The sequence below is a fragment of the Pongo pygmaeus genome, chromosome 23 (assembly GCF_028885625.2).
Source record: "Pongo pygmaeus isolate AG05252 chromosome 23, NHGRI_mPonPyg2-v2.0_pri, whole genome shotgun sequence".
NCBI classification, from domain to species: Eukaryota; Metazoa; Chordata; class Mammalia; order Primates; family Hominidae; genus Pongo; species Pongo pygmaeus.
The window spans coordinates 32858828-32872077 of NC_085931.1; positions in this window are offsets into that span (position 1 = coordinate 32858828).

Below are 13250 nucleotides of genomic sequence, written 5' to 3' on the forward strand. Positions count from 1 at the left end.
CCTCCGGCCCCCGCCCCAGGGAGCGACATGGAGCTGGCAAAACAAACAGGCCATTCCTCCTGTGGCCGCTGGCTGGTGATGGATGGCCAGAGGGGCTGGCTGTGCTGATGGACGACCGCCCATCATGTGTGGGCCAGGGGTGGGGCCTGTCCAGGCCTCGGCCCAGGCACGGACACAGACTCCTCATCCTACTCTGAGACACTCCCGCGGCGGGGACCCATAGGGACTGAGGCCCAGCACATCAATCACTGGAGCCTCCAGCTCCCACTGGTTCCATGAGGTGTCCAGGTCCCCACTGCAGGTAGGGATGTGCCAGAATGACAGCATCTGTGAGGATGGGGTCTCCTGGGTACCTCCTCAGCTCCTGCCAGTTGCCAAGGGCAAGAGCCCCCTCCTCACACCTCTGCAGTCTGGGCTGACTGGGCCATGGTCCCCTGAAGCATGGGGCTGGGGACCTCCATGGCCCAGGCCCCCCAGCAGGGCCCACGTGGGCTGGGCTGGGTCTGAGCTTCTTTTGTGGAGAAGTGTACCTGAAGGACTGATGGGGCACCAGGTCTGGGGGCCTGGTCCTGGCTGTTGGAGAAAAGGCCTTGGAGGGGCCGAGTCTCTGAGCTCCGGTGGGGTTGGGTGGGCACACAGGAGGGCCAGGGCATGAACAGAAATGGGTCAGGGGCTGAGGGCTGGGGGCGTCTGACAGGACCTGGCCCACATGGCAGTGGCCTTAGAAGGCCCCAGGGTCCTCTGTCCTGGTCAGCCTCTCTGTCTGGCCGGGCCCAGGATTGTCACCTCACTGGAGAGATGGGCAAGCCGAGGCTGGAAGGAGGTCTGACTGAAGGGAACACAGGCCCAGGCTGAGGTGGCCCCTGCTGTGCGCCCTGAGCTCGCTACACCTGTCCAGTGGCCCCCGCAGCTGCCCATACCTCCAGACCAGGCTGATTCAGAGCCTTCCGGTCCCGATGCTGGCCACCTGCAGGGGCTGAAGGACACCCAGCTCCCCAACCTGAGGCCTGCTGCAGCACGGGCCACCCAGCGGCTGGCTGGCCGAAGAGGAAGGGGCAGCTGCGGCCAGGCCTCTGACCCTCCGGCTCGTCTGGCAGAGAGGAAGCTTCCGAGACCCCCACTTCCTGGACCTCTGAGTGGGCTGAGGCCCCACTTCCGCCGAGAGCCCTGAGCCCTGCTGTCAGCCTCTCCAATCCCAGTCCTGAAGCCCCACAACCCCCCAGCTACGTGTTTCCTGCTGCAGTGGGTGGTGGTCGAGGGGGCCGGTCCAGGACACTCACCCAGATCTGGGGTCGGCAGGAAGCCCCATTGAATAGGGTGGGTGAAGACTGAGCCGATTGACCTCCCCTGGGGATGGGGCTGCCCACGGAGCCAGGTGATGACCTCTGCTAGGAGGGCCCATCAGATCCAGGCTAGCCCGCTGGTCCAAGGCCAGCCCTGCAGGGCTGTAGCCAGAAGGGTGCTTCGATGCAGCCATTCAGCTTCCTGGGGTGGGCTGGGGATGGCCCAGGCCCACGGGCCCCATGGAGATGGGCGGTGGAGCAGCAGCTGGTGCCCAAGCGGAACCTATCTGAAGGAGGCTCTGTGGCGCTGGGGAAGGCTGGGCATGGGGGCAGGGCAGGTCGTGCCTTCCTCTGACCAGGGTTGTGGGGCAAGGGAAGTGGGGGCCCAGGGGGAGGTTCTCAGGTCCTGGGGTCCAGGAGGTTCCGACTGTGCCTCCCAGGCTGGGTGAGGCCGAGATACCTCTGCCTCTCCATGCTGTAGGGACAGGAAATCTGGGGTCTGGCCCAGGCTGGCAGACTGGGGGCAGAACCAAGGCCCATGCAGGGCAGGAAGTGGCCCTAGACTCCAGCGGGGGTGGGGTGGCCTCCCAGGAGCCATTTCCTCCCTGGAAACATCCTGCCTGGGCAGCAGGAGGGAAAAGAGGGATCCAGCCCCGGCTGGGCAGGAAGGGCCTGGGGCTCAGCATCCCCTCGGGCAGGGCTCTGGGAGCTCCCAGGAGGGAATGACCTCATGGCACGTCTGAGCCTCCGGAGCTGAAAGGCTGGGCTGGGCCTCCCGCCAGCCCCCCACCCAACCTGAGCTCCAGGGCCTGTCCCCTTGTGCTGGCCTCCCTGGAGTTTCTGGTGCCATCAGCCCCATCGTCCCGAGGCCAGGAGCTCAAAGCCCGGACTAGCTTGTTTCCCATATGAAGCATGGCCGGCACCCGTGCCTCCCAGTCTGCACATGGCCGATGGATGAGAGGACAAGGCCTGGAGGGAGGAGCCCTGCAGGCAGTGAGCAACCCACAGCGGCAGCCCAGCTGCCCCTGCTTGGGCATGGAGGGGGTCAGAGGCCCAGCTCCCACCCCTGTGGCCTAAATATAACCTGAGCAGGCGCCTGGCTGGGAATAGAGACCTCTGTCAGCTCCCAGCAGGTGCTAGTGGGAAGAAGGTCAGCATGATTGGCAGGGGTGCCAGTAAGCAAGCGGCCAGACTTGGGTCATGTGAGTGTCCAGTGGCACGGTCTGAGGGTGGGGCGGTGCGTCCTCACAGGACAGCTGGGTGCCCGGCCTCCCCTGCTTGAGGCAGCCCTGGCCCCTGCCCTTGCCTGTGCCCAAGACTGAATGTGCTGCCGGGCCCTGGGAAGGGGGGCCAGTCCGGTACTGGCAGCGTGGCTGAGCCCTTGTGCATGGGTCCAACTCTAACCGATGTCCCTCTGTCCCTTGTCCTGGCAGGGCTCTTCTGTCCCCTCCACCCTCAGGCCTCATCTTGCCCTGCATGCTGGTCCTTGCTCCATCCCTCCCGCAAAAAAAAACAAACAAAAAAAAACCTCACAAAACTCTCTTCAACTGGCCCAGCTGATGGCACTTGATCCAGTGTCCTCTGGGGTCCCCTCTGACCCTCAGCTCCTGTCCCAGCCTCTAGCTTCCCAACTGACTGTCAGGTGAGGCCCCCTTGAGCCCCACATCACTGGCCCCAGGGCTGCGAGAACAGCAGGTGGGCTGGCCTGGGGGGAGTCCCTGCCCCCTCCCTCCCTCAGCTGCTCTCCCCAGCCTCTCAGGTGGCATCCTGGGCCCCAGGTCCCCTGGCCTGTTTGGGAGCCCATGTCACATCCCTCTGCCGGCCACCTTTGTGCATGGTTCTCACCAGCTGGCCCTGCTGCCGCTGCCCTAAAGCACAGCCTTCTCTCCCTGTCCTTTCTGCCGAATGGAAGTGTCATGCTAAGAATCTGCAAATACACTGGAAAATACCAAGCAGACCCGGGAGAGATGGACCCTTCCCGGTTTCCAGTGGTGGCCCTGTGCAAGGGTCCTGGGGCAGGAACAGCGACTCCTGGGGAGGAGAGGCCTGTGTGAGGCACTGCAGGCTGCAGTGGTCGGCCTGACCCTTAGAGAGGGAATGGGGAGGGCTGGTGGAGGGGAGGGTGAAGGGCAATGAGCCTGAGGCACCCAGCCGCCCCTGGACCCCACTGAGGTGTGTGCTGATTGAATAAGCAGGTGTTTGTCCGGCCCCTATGACGTGCCCACCGCTGTGCTCGCTGTGAAACATATCACCATCTCAGGGAACAGAATTCCAGAGCCTTAGGCTCTGGAGTCTTGGGTCCAGGGACTCTGAACAGAACCTTGGGGAATCAGTCCTACCTGGCCAGCCTGCCTTGGCCTCTGGCACCATTTGCACACCCCTAGTGATGAGAAGCCCACTCCCCAGAGGCAGCCTGTGGCATCTGGGGCAGCTGGCATGGCAGTGCTCACTTTGCAGGCTGGCGGGTGGAAATCCCCCTCCACTGAGGGATGCACAGGACCAACGTGAGGTGCCTGGTGGGACAGGCCTTGAACTCAGGGTTGGATGGGCCTGTCACTCCTGCCCAGGCCCACAGGGCCCTGCTGGGGCAGAACCCCAGCTCCAAGGCTCTGCCCACACTGGTCCACTAGACATGGGAGTCTGCACCGTGGGCTTGTTTGCTCTCCGTCTAGTTTTTCTGGTTTGGAGCCTGGGCGCCCAAGCTGGGCCAGGGGGCTGGGGATGGGAAGAGGGGGGCTGTGGGTAGGGGCTGGGCCTAGTGCCAGGTCATCCCTGGGTCTGGCCTCACTGCCACCTCCTGCCCTCGCCTGCCCTTGCTTGTGTACAGGTGGGTGAGCCCCACCCTGGGGTGCTGGGGGACATCTCACGGGCTTCCACGGGCTTTGAGGAGGGGGCCTAGTTTTGAGCCTGTCTGCCTCCAGCCTCTGTGACTCCTGCCGGGTCACAGGCCTGGGAGGGGACCCAGGGTGCAGCCCCACAGGAGATTCTGTGGTCAGAGGGTCTTGGGGGCGAGGATGGGACAGGTTTCTGGTGATCTCTAGCCTTAGTTCTCGGCCATTGACCTTCCTCAAAGAGGCCTGGGAAGCAGGCTCTGTGTGCCTGGGATGCTGCCTGAGGCTGGGAGGGGACAGGGACTCCACCCAGGCTGCCCCAGTGCCGTGGGCTCAAAAGGACCTCCCCTGACAGGTGGGGAGCCAGAGCCCGGGACAGGGGTTGAGGGCCAGTGTGGATTGGAGAGGACGCCAGACAGCAGGTGGTGGCCAGCACTCAGGCCCCAGGCACTGGGAGCCTCCACCCACACGGTGGCGTCCTGCCCCCCATTCAAATCCTGGCTCCTCCACTTGGTCTGGTGAGGCCCTAACCTCACTCTGCCTCTGGAGGGGACAGACGGGGATCTTGAGGCCTTCCTCCTCACCCTGGCCCCCCATGTTCCACTGACCACCTCTTCTTTCCACCTCAATCCTAAGTGCCTGGATACCCTCTCCTCTCCTCACCTCCAAATCTGCCATCTGTCATTTCCTGAGACACATGTGGGGAAACTGAGGCCCAAAGGATGAAAGAAAATGCTGAGGGAAAGCAATGGGGGCTTGGGTGGAGCTGTGGGCAGGGGTGTTAGGGGGCCTTGGAAGCAGCAGTAGGCCCCCTGGGGAGCACTGGTTCTCCAGGCAACCTGGCTTCAGCCGCCGCTGGGCACACTTCCCCAGCCCCCACAGCCTGGCAGGAGTCTACCCACAGCAGCAGCCTGGCTTTCAGGCCTAGTGAGAGGCTGGACCAAGGATCTGTGGATGGCATCTGGGCCCCTAAAGTGGGAAGTAGGGCTGCAGAGGCCCAGGGTGGGCACCACCCCTAGCTCTCCTGCCAGCTGCCCTTCCTCTGGGCAGCTCGGGACACCCGGGCTTAACACCCACCCAACATTTACCATCTCCATTTCAGAGCTGGGGAAACTAAGGCGGTGTGACGTCATGTGTCTGTCCTCACAGCATGAGTCCAAGACTGTCCAGTGAGGTAAGTGGTGGGGCCAAGCCTGGGACTGCCCGAGGCGGGGGCTGGTGGGTTTCCCGGGGGCAATGGACAGGGAATTCCCCGTCAGGGGAGGGTTGCTGAGTGCCTGCGCTGGAGCTAGGAAGTGGGGGGCATTCCTGGGCTCACGATTTAGGCAGGATTCCAGTGGGTTTCAACGGTGCACAGGAGTCTACCAGGGCAGTAGGACCAGCGAGGAGCAGACCAACATCAGGTGGTGACACCCTCCAAGGCCCCATGGGACAGCCAGAGCTCCAGGTGAGCGGACAGTGCCTGGAGGCGGGACATGGCTGAAGTGGACTCACGCTCAGGTCTGCCTGAACCCAAACAGCTGGCCAGAGCTCCGTCCCTCCTCCAGACTGAGGCAGGAGGACCTCAGGGGTGGTGAGGAAGAGTCCACACAGCCAGGCCAGCTGTAGGCTCTCTGGAAGCACTGTTCCCACCCTGGCCCTCGGTTTCCCCATCTGTAAAACATGGAGATGGTCCAGAAGAGGCTTGTCAGCTAGTGGGTGGGAGCTTGGCCCAGCCCCACCAGCTGAGAGCAGACAAGGGCCTTGGTGCCGAGTGCTTGGAGGGCTGGGCTGGGTACTGGGCTGGCTGGGTCCTTAGGATGGCCTGTCCTGGGAGAACCTGGAGAACATCTCTCCCCTACACCCCCCCATTCCCAGCTGGGCCTGGCTGGCCCTGCCTCCGAAACATTTTTTGGAGATAAGGACTTCATTATTAGGCCTTAATTCCTCACTGCCCAACACGGCCCCTGCCTCCCTGCTCTGCTGTCCCTGACCCAGTCACCCCTCCACTTGTGATGCTCCAGCTCTCAAAGGCCCCCAAGAGGCTCCCAGAAGGAGGATGGCACCACTGAGTCCCAGTGTGGGGCCTGGAGCCTGGAACTCATGCCCCTGAGCCCAGGCCAGCTTCACTCAGCCTCAGCTGAGCGTCAGGCTGCCCTATGGTCCAGGCGATGGGGAGTCCTTTCTATATAGAGAGAAAGAAACCCTATCATGGCCGGGTGCTATGGCTCATGCCTGTAATCCCAGCACTTTGGGAGGCTGAGGAGGGAGGATCACCTGAGGTCAGGAGTTCGAGACCAACCTGGGTAACATCGCAAGATCCCACCTACAAAATATAAAAAAATAAATTAGCCAGGCATGGTGGTGTGTGTCTGTGGTCCCAGTTACTCAGGAGGCTGAGGTGGGAGGATCCATTGAGCCCAGTGGTTCAAGGCTGCAGTGAGCTGTGATTGTGCCACTGCTCTCCAGCCTGAGCGACAGAGCGAGATCCCATCTGTTGCGGTTCCAAGCGCAGGAATCCTGCAGCACCCCAGGCAGACACTGCCAGTCAGTCCCAGATCTCATGTCCTCTCAGATAGGAAGCTTCAGGTGTCAGCTCTGAGCTCCAGATGGCTCCTGCCAGTGGCTCAAAAGCAGCACCTGGACATGCCCACCCTGCTAGTGGTAGGAAAGGGAGTATCCCTGGGCTCTAGGTCAGGCAAAGCCAGCCCTAGAGGGGTTCAGGGCTCCCAGTGGGCCTCATCTGGTGCTGGCAGCAGAGAGAGGGACCAGCAGAGCGGAGAGCCGACACCGGGGCCCCCACCCTCAGGTTTCGGGGAACCTCAAGGTGCCCAAGGGGTTCCAGCCTTGCCCCTACCTCCTGTCACCAGAAACTGCAGCCAGGGAGGGGCAGGATTGGTTCAGGGGAGGGGTCTTCTCCTCCCCGCTGGCCCTGCCCCCACAAGGCCCGGGCGGGCGCCGAGGCCCAGCTCGGGCTCCAGAAACATTTGCTTTAAGTCTTAAAATATCAGGTTCCCGCATCATGGGGCTTCCCTCGGGGCCCGCTGGGCAGGCGGGAGGGATTTTAGGAGTAAGAAGAATCCCGATCTGGCCCCCACCCCGCCAGCAGCTCTGCCTTCCCTCGGCCTCAGCTGAAGCCAGCCAAATGTTTGTGGGGTGGCTGGCTGGGCACCCACTCTCTTGCTTTGGAGGAGCCCCCATTTGGCCTGTCCTCTTCAGGGTCCCTCCACCCTGCTCAGAACATTGGACAGGTGGAGGCCAGGCCCCAGTGGGCCTTGGTTCCCGCCCAGAGTTCAGATTTGCTCCCATAGGACCATGGATACTGTCAGACAAGGACAGTTCAGATGGGGAAACCGAGGCATTGTGAAGGAGGCCTCCTTGAGGAGTCAGCCTTTTGCTACTGGGGGTGGAAATGTGCACCCCCACTCTGGTGTCCGGCCTTGTGCCAGATGAGGGGCATCAGGAGTCTTGTAAAGAGAATGACACCAGCTGGGTGCAGGGCTCAGTATTCGGGGTGGGGTCCTGGGGCAGGAACACTTGCATGGGGTCTTGAAGGTTAAGTAGGAGTTTTAGGATGGCCCTGGTGCAAAGGCTCCCTCGACAGGAGGAGCAGCCACAGCAGAGGTCTGGAGGGTGTGGGCTGGCGCCAGGCTCATGGTGTATAATGGAGGCCCTGGTCTGCGAACACAGGCCCAGGGAGAAGGTGGGCTTGGGTGCTGGGTGAGGGGATGGGGCCTCAGGGTTCCATGCTCGGAGCAGACTTTGGGACCTGCTGCAATTGGGCTTGGGGAGACAGGAGAGCACCCCCTGCTTGCGGGCTCTGCCACTCAGCTCGAAGGCGGTTCTCTCCTACCTCTGCTGCCCAGGGACCACTGACTGGAGGAAGATATGGCCCCCACACCCCCTCACTCCCTCCCAGGCAGACCACCGGCCTTGGCCCCAGGGACAGGCCTCAGTGCAGAGTGGGAATTGGAGCCGGGCAGCAACAGCTGGGCCCACTGGTGCATCCCCCACCAGGGGCTCCTGCCTTCGTTCCCAGGCCCCCGAACCAGCCCGTTCCCAGGCTGCACCCCACCCCCGAAAACACACTGCCTGGGATGTGGGCAGAGGAGGCTTCCAGGGGACCACCGGCTGGGAGGTCTCGCCTGTCCCCTGGCTACCGGGACGCAGGACCAGCCACCCGCAGGCCCTGAGGAGGCCCCACCTCCGTCCCTCGTGCTTGTGTTCGTGGGCACTCCCTCTGTAGGAATACACACTCCAGAGTGGGGGTGTGGGAACTTGGCAGTGCTCACGCCCCCTGTCCAGCGGGGACCATGTCGGGGGAGGTGGGACCCCAGCAATTCTCGGAGCAGTTTTGCGCGGATCTGTCTGTGTGGAATCGTGTCATTTGAGGGCTGCTGTCCCTTCTTGGCAGCACGCATGGGCTCTCTGCTTGCTTCCTTGGGAGCAGGTACCCACGCCCTGCTGGCAGACAGTCGGGGGTGCCAACTTCTTTCTGTGGCCAGCAAGGCTGTGCTGAGGCCACAAGTGCCTGTGTGGCCACCTGGTGCCCTCTGGAGAGACCTGGGTGGATCTGTCCCTACCCGTGCCCACCCCAGGATTCTGGGATGTCTGAGCATCTGGCTGCCTGTCTGTGCCCAGGGCCCCCTACACCCTGTGCTGGGGTGAAGCTCCCATTTTACATGTGGGGAAACCAAGGCCGTGGCAGACCCCTGAGGAGCGGCAGGGGCATCTCGTGGCTCAACAGCCATGGCTGCAAGTGACACGGAGACATGGGGGAGGGGCACAGATGGATGCCTAAGACTCACACTGTCTGGGCCGTCCTCCTTCGTGTCCGGGGCTGTAGAAGGCAGGGCTGGGGTGGCTCCCTCAACCCCGAGGAACCAGGCACCGTATCCCAAGGATCTGAGGTCACTGGAGCCCCCGAAACCCGAGCCAGCGGCTGGCCCTGGGAATGGGCGTCTGACCCCTCTGCGGCCTCCGGGATCCCAGAGAAAATCCTCGAGGCCGAGTTAATACCACGACCAATTTTTATTTCAACAAAGTTAATTCTCAACAATGTGATACTAAGGGAGAGGGATTTTCCTGCTTTGGAGGAGGGTGTGGGGGTCCTGACACGGCACCGCCCCTCCCCTCCCCCTACAGCTGTCCTCGCCACAGGGCAGGGAGTGGGCCTGGAGGGTGCAGTGGGGAATAGAGCAGTGCCTCTCCTAGAGGCGACCCCAGACCCCCATGGAGGGCTGCCTCCTCCATCCTGCCCGAATGCCCTTCCTCTACACAAGCCCCTCCCCAACCCCTGAGATGGGCCAGGGGAGCTCTAAGCACCCCTACCTCTCCTTATCTCCTCTCTGAGGGTCAGGCTGACTCCGTCTGTGACCTGGGCACGTAGGGGTTGATTGGGAAGTTGTGCTAAGGAATGCATGAGCCCCAATCCCTAGTGGACCCCTGACCACTCCCTGTGGTAGCCAGCCAGGATTCAAACTGGGCAGGAGCAACCTTCCAGGCACCTCTGCCCAACTGGGGAGCCCCAAGGGAGTAGAAGGGGAGACTAGAGGAGGAGGAGCACTAAGGCTTGACCTCAGTGACCTCCCAGCTGAGCCCATGGCCGGACCCGGAAGCCACTCCTCCCGCTTGGATAATCGATGGTCAGGAGGGTCCCGAGCCCTGTCAGAAATTCCTCCTGACAATGACCACATGGGCTGTCTCACAGGGCTAGGCCCTGCCCTGGCCACCGGGCCACCTCTCTCGGTCCTGGCCCACTCCATCACCTTAGCCTCGGCCCCTCTGGCCTCAGGTGGGCACTCACTATTCCCTACTGGACAAAGGGGATGCAGGGCCCAGGCAAGGCATGCCCCCTCCCCCACCCTGCAAACCCCAGCACTGCCCAGGGCCTGCCACCCTGAGTGTTGCACGGGTGGCTCCTATGGGCATAGCCAGGGGAGCCCATGATGGGGGGACAGATGGGTGGAGAGGAGGGGTGTTTCCAGAAAAGGGACCAGAGTGTGCAAAGGTTGAGGGATGCCTCACTTGGAGGGCACTGCCAGAGGGCAGGGGTGAGGCCCAAGGGCACTGCCGACAGGCCAAAGTCAAACCAGATGGGCTGAGGGCCCTGGGGGGCAGGCGGGCCATTCGTCACCGTTATCTGCCTCGCCGCCGAAATCACAAACACATTTTTAAGTGAAGGACTGGCTGCCACTGGCCTGTGGGCCCTGATGCCGCCCAGCTGTGGCCATACTGGGGGCGGGGGTGGTGCGGGAGGGAGGGGTGCCTGCTGCCTCAGGACCCACCCCCCGGGCTGTGTACCGGGGCTGCCTGAGGGGACAGAGGGGTTCCAGGTGAGGGATGTACTTTCTGAATGGGCTGGTGGCTCAGTGGTCATTCCACAGGATGGGGCTGGGGCAGAGACCAAACAGAGAGACAAAGACAGAAATAGGGGCAGTGATAAAGAGAGACAAAGATGGGTACAGGGGGCCCAGTACGTCTCATCAGAGACCCTCCCAGTGTGTGCAGCACCAAGTCATCCAAGCTGCGAGGCACGGTGCGGTCTCATTGTGGCTGTGTCTGACCTGTGTGATGTGGGCAGGGCCATGGGAGACTCAGGGTGGCCTGTGGCTCCCCGTCTCTTGGGGTGCAGGTGAGGGTGGGGTCGGCACTCCATGTGGCCATTGCTCTGGGAGCATAACGCAGGTCCTGCTTGGCACCCGGCTGTCCCCTCGACCCGGCACCCTGGACCCCTGGGCAGGTCCTCAGGGGTGGGGGGCGCCAGGAGAAATGGCCTGTGACGGGGTGGGCGTCCAGGGCGGGAAAGCAAACAGTGTCAGCGGCTAATGAGCGGGAACCGGGCCTGGGGCCGAGGGCCGGGGAGGGGCACGGCCATCGCTCATCCTGACAGCGGGCGGTGAGGGGGGGCTGGGGCCGAGATGGGAGGGAGCTTGAGAGCCGACAGAGGGTCCCCTGGAGACCCGACCCTGCACACAGACAGACCGACTGATGGAGGGGAGGCAGTCCGGTCCCAGCCCCCAGCTGTGGCCCTGATGGGACCAGCTTGCCAACTTGCTCCATCAGCTCCCTGTTGAGCCTTCAGCCGGAGGCCCCACCTCCAGATTTTGCAGGACAAAGGCGTCTCCATGGGGAGGGGTGTGCCTAGGACCCCCCTTATTGCATACTAGGGAACAGGAATCCAGGATCTTAAGGCTCTGTTATCCTACCCATGTGGCCTGGGACCTCTGCTCTCCCTGGGCCTCAGTTTCCCCATCTTTACAAGGCAGAGGAGGGCAGGTGAGCTCTGAGGGGCTCTCTGCTCTGATTCGACAGTATCTCCGCTCCTCCTCCCTGTGTGCAGCCCCAGCTGCCCTCGAGGCCCCCACCCTTTCTGATAGTCCTCCCCAGATCTCAATACTCCCAGCGGGCCCAGTGGCAGTGGGTGGCTGACTCAGCACCTGAGGGGAGCCACCCCCACACCTGCTGTCCCTGGGGCATCCAAGTTGTCCCCTCTTTCATAGGTGGGAAGATGAGGAGCCGACTGGAAGGGGGCATGGAGGCTGGGCTCTGGGCCTCCATGCCTCTGGCAGGTGGGCAGCCACTGTGCCCCCAGCCCTCACCCAGGCAGAGTGGCCTCGCCTCTCATTGCCCCAAGCACCCTGAAGTTGCAGGGTTTCTGTGCAAGATCAGACCTTGGGAGCGCTCCTAAGGCCTCCTGGCCCAGCCCCTGCCCCCATGGACCCACAACAGCCCAGTGGAGTGGACTGGAGGTTCCTGCCTGAGAGGTATCCCGGCCCCTGTCCTGCCTCAGCCAGGAAGGGGTGCAGCCATAAATTCACACCGCCAGCCGCCCGCGGGATAAATGTGTCATCGACTGCACAATTTACGAGCACACCCCTGGCCCGAAAGGCAGAGAAAATAAGCCTCTGTGTACACATGGTGCAGCGGGCAGGGCCAGGCTGCTACGAGGGGCACACGGCAGGGAGGCGGGGCAAGAGGTGTGAGGACACACTCATGGGGGCATGGGACACAGACGGAGGTGTGACTGCACATCTCTGGCACATCCACACACACACACACACACACACAGGGTGGGACTGGCACACTTAGAAGGTGGCCAGGCATGCCTGGGGCCACTCTGCAGGCCGAAGCTGAGTGGTTAGCCTTGAGGGTGACCCACTGTGGGGCTGTGATGTCTCCCAGGGAAGGAGACCCTCCGATGCTTGCTGTGCATGTACCTGTGTGAGCAAGTTCTTGCCCACCCGGGGAGACCCAGGAGGACACTGGCAGGGAGTGGCCTTAGGGCCACTGCATGGGGAGTCAGAGGCAGAGCTGGTACCGCATGACACAGGGGAGTGCTTCGGGAGATGGGGCACATGGGAACAAGGGCTGGGGCTGGTGATGCCTTGGCTCTGCTTGGGGTCCTACCTGTTTTTGAGACTTGACTGGCCTTGTCCCAAAGGCCTGGGGACCCAGGCGGCCTCTGAGCACATCCAGATACCAGTGCAAAGGGAGCAAGGCCATGCAGCCCCGAACCCTCACAGGCCTGCCATCACACCTGTGCACAGCAGGCTTGTGGCTCCACTGGTGTCAACAAAACTCCAGCCCGAGTCACCTGCTAGGGCCAATCCAGGTACAGCAGCCCACACCTGAAAGAACACGGGGAGGACTGCAGGAAGATTCTGGGAGCACTCAGGGAGGATGTGGAGAGGATCCAGGAAGGACTGGGAGGACTCCAGGAGACAACCTGGAGATGGTTCAGGGAGCATTTGGGAAGATTCAGGGAGGGCTCTGGGAGGATTCAGGGAGGACCAAGGGGGACTTATAACAGCAGGATTGAGTCTAGCCAGGACTTGGGAGGTCTGTGGAGTCTTCTGGCTGGCCTTAGCAGGAAACACCCTTCTGCCTGTGATCTGGGGATGCTCTTCGTGCTCCAGCTCGTCCTCCTGTTGACCTTGCCACAAGAGACTCAAGACTGTGACCCTCTGGGACAACTCCTCTTAGCAGGGGCTCCTTGGCCCACAGAGAAGGGGCTGACTGATATCCCAGAGACATCCATGGCAGCACACGGCACCTGGCACCCCTAGGGAGAAAAGGCCAGATCACTGACCCCTAGACTATGGACCCTGAGCAGACACCTGTCAGAGACCTGCTTACCTGGGACCCCCAGAGCAGG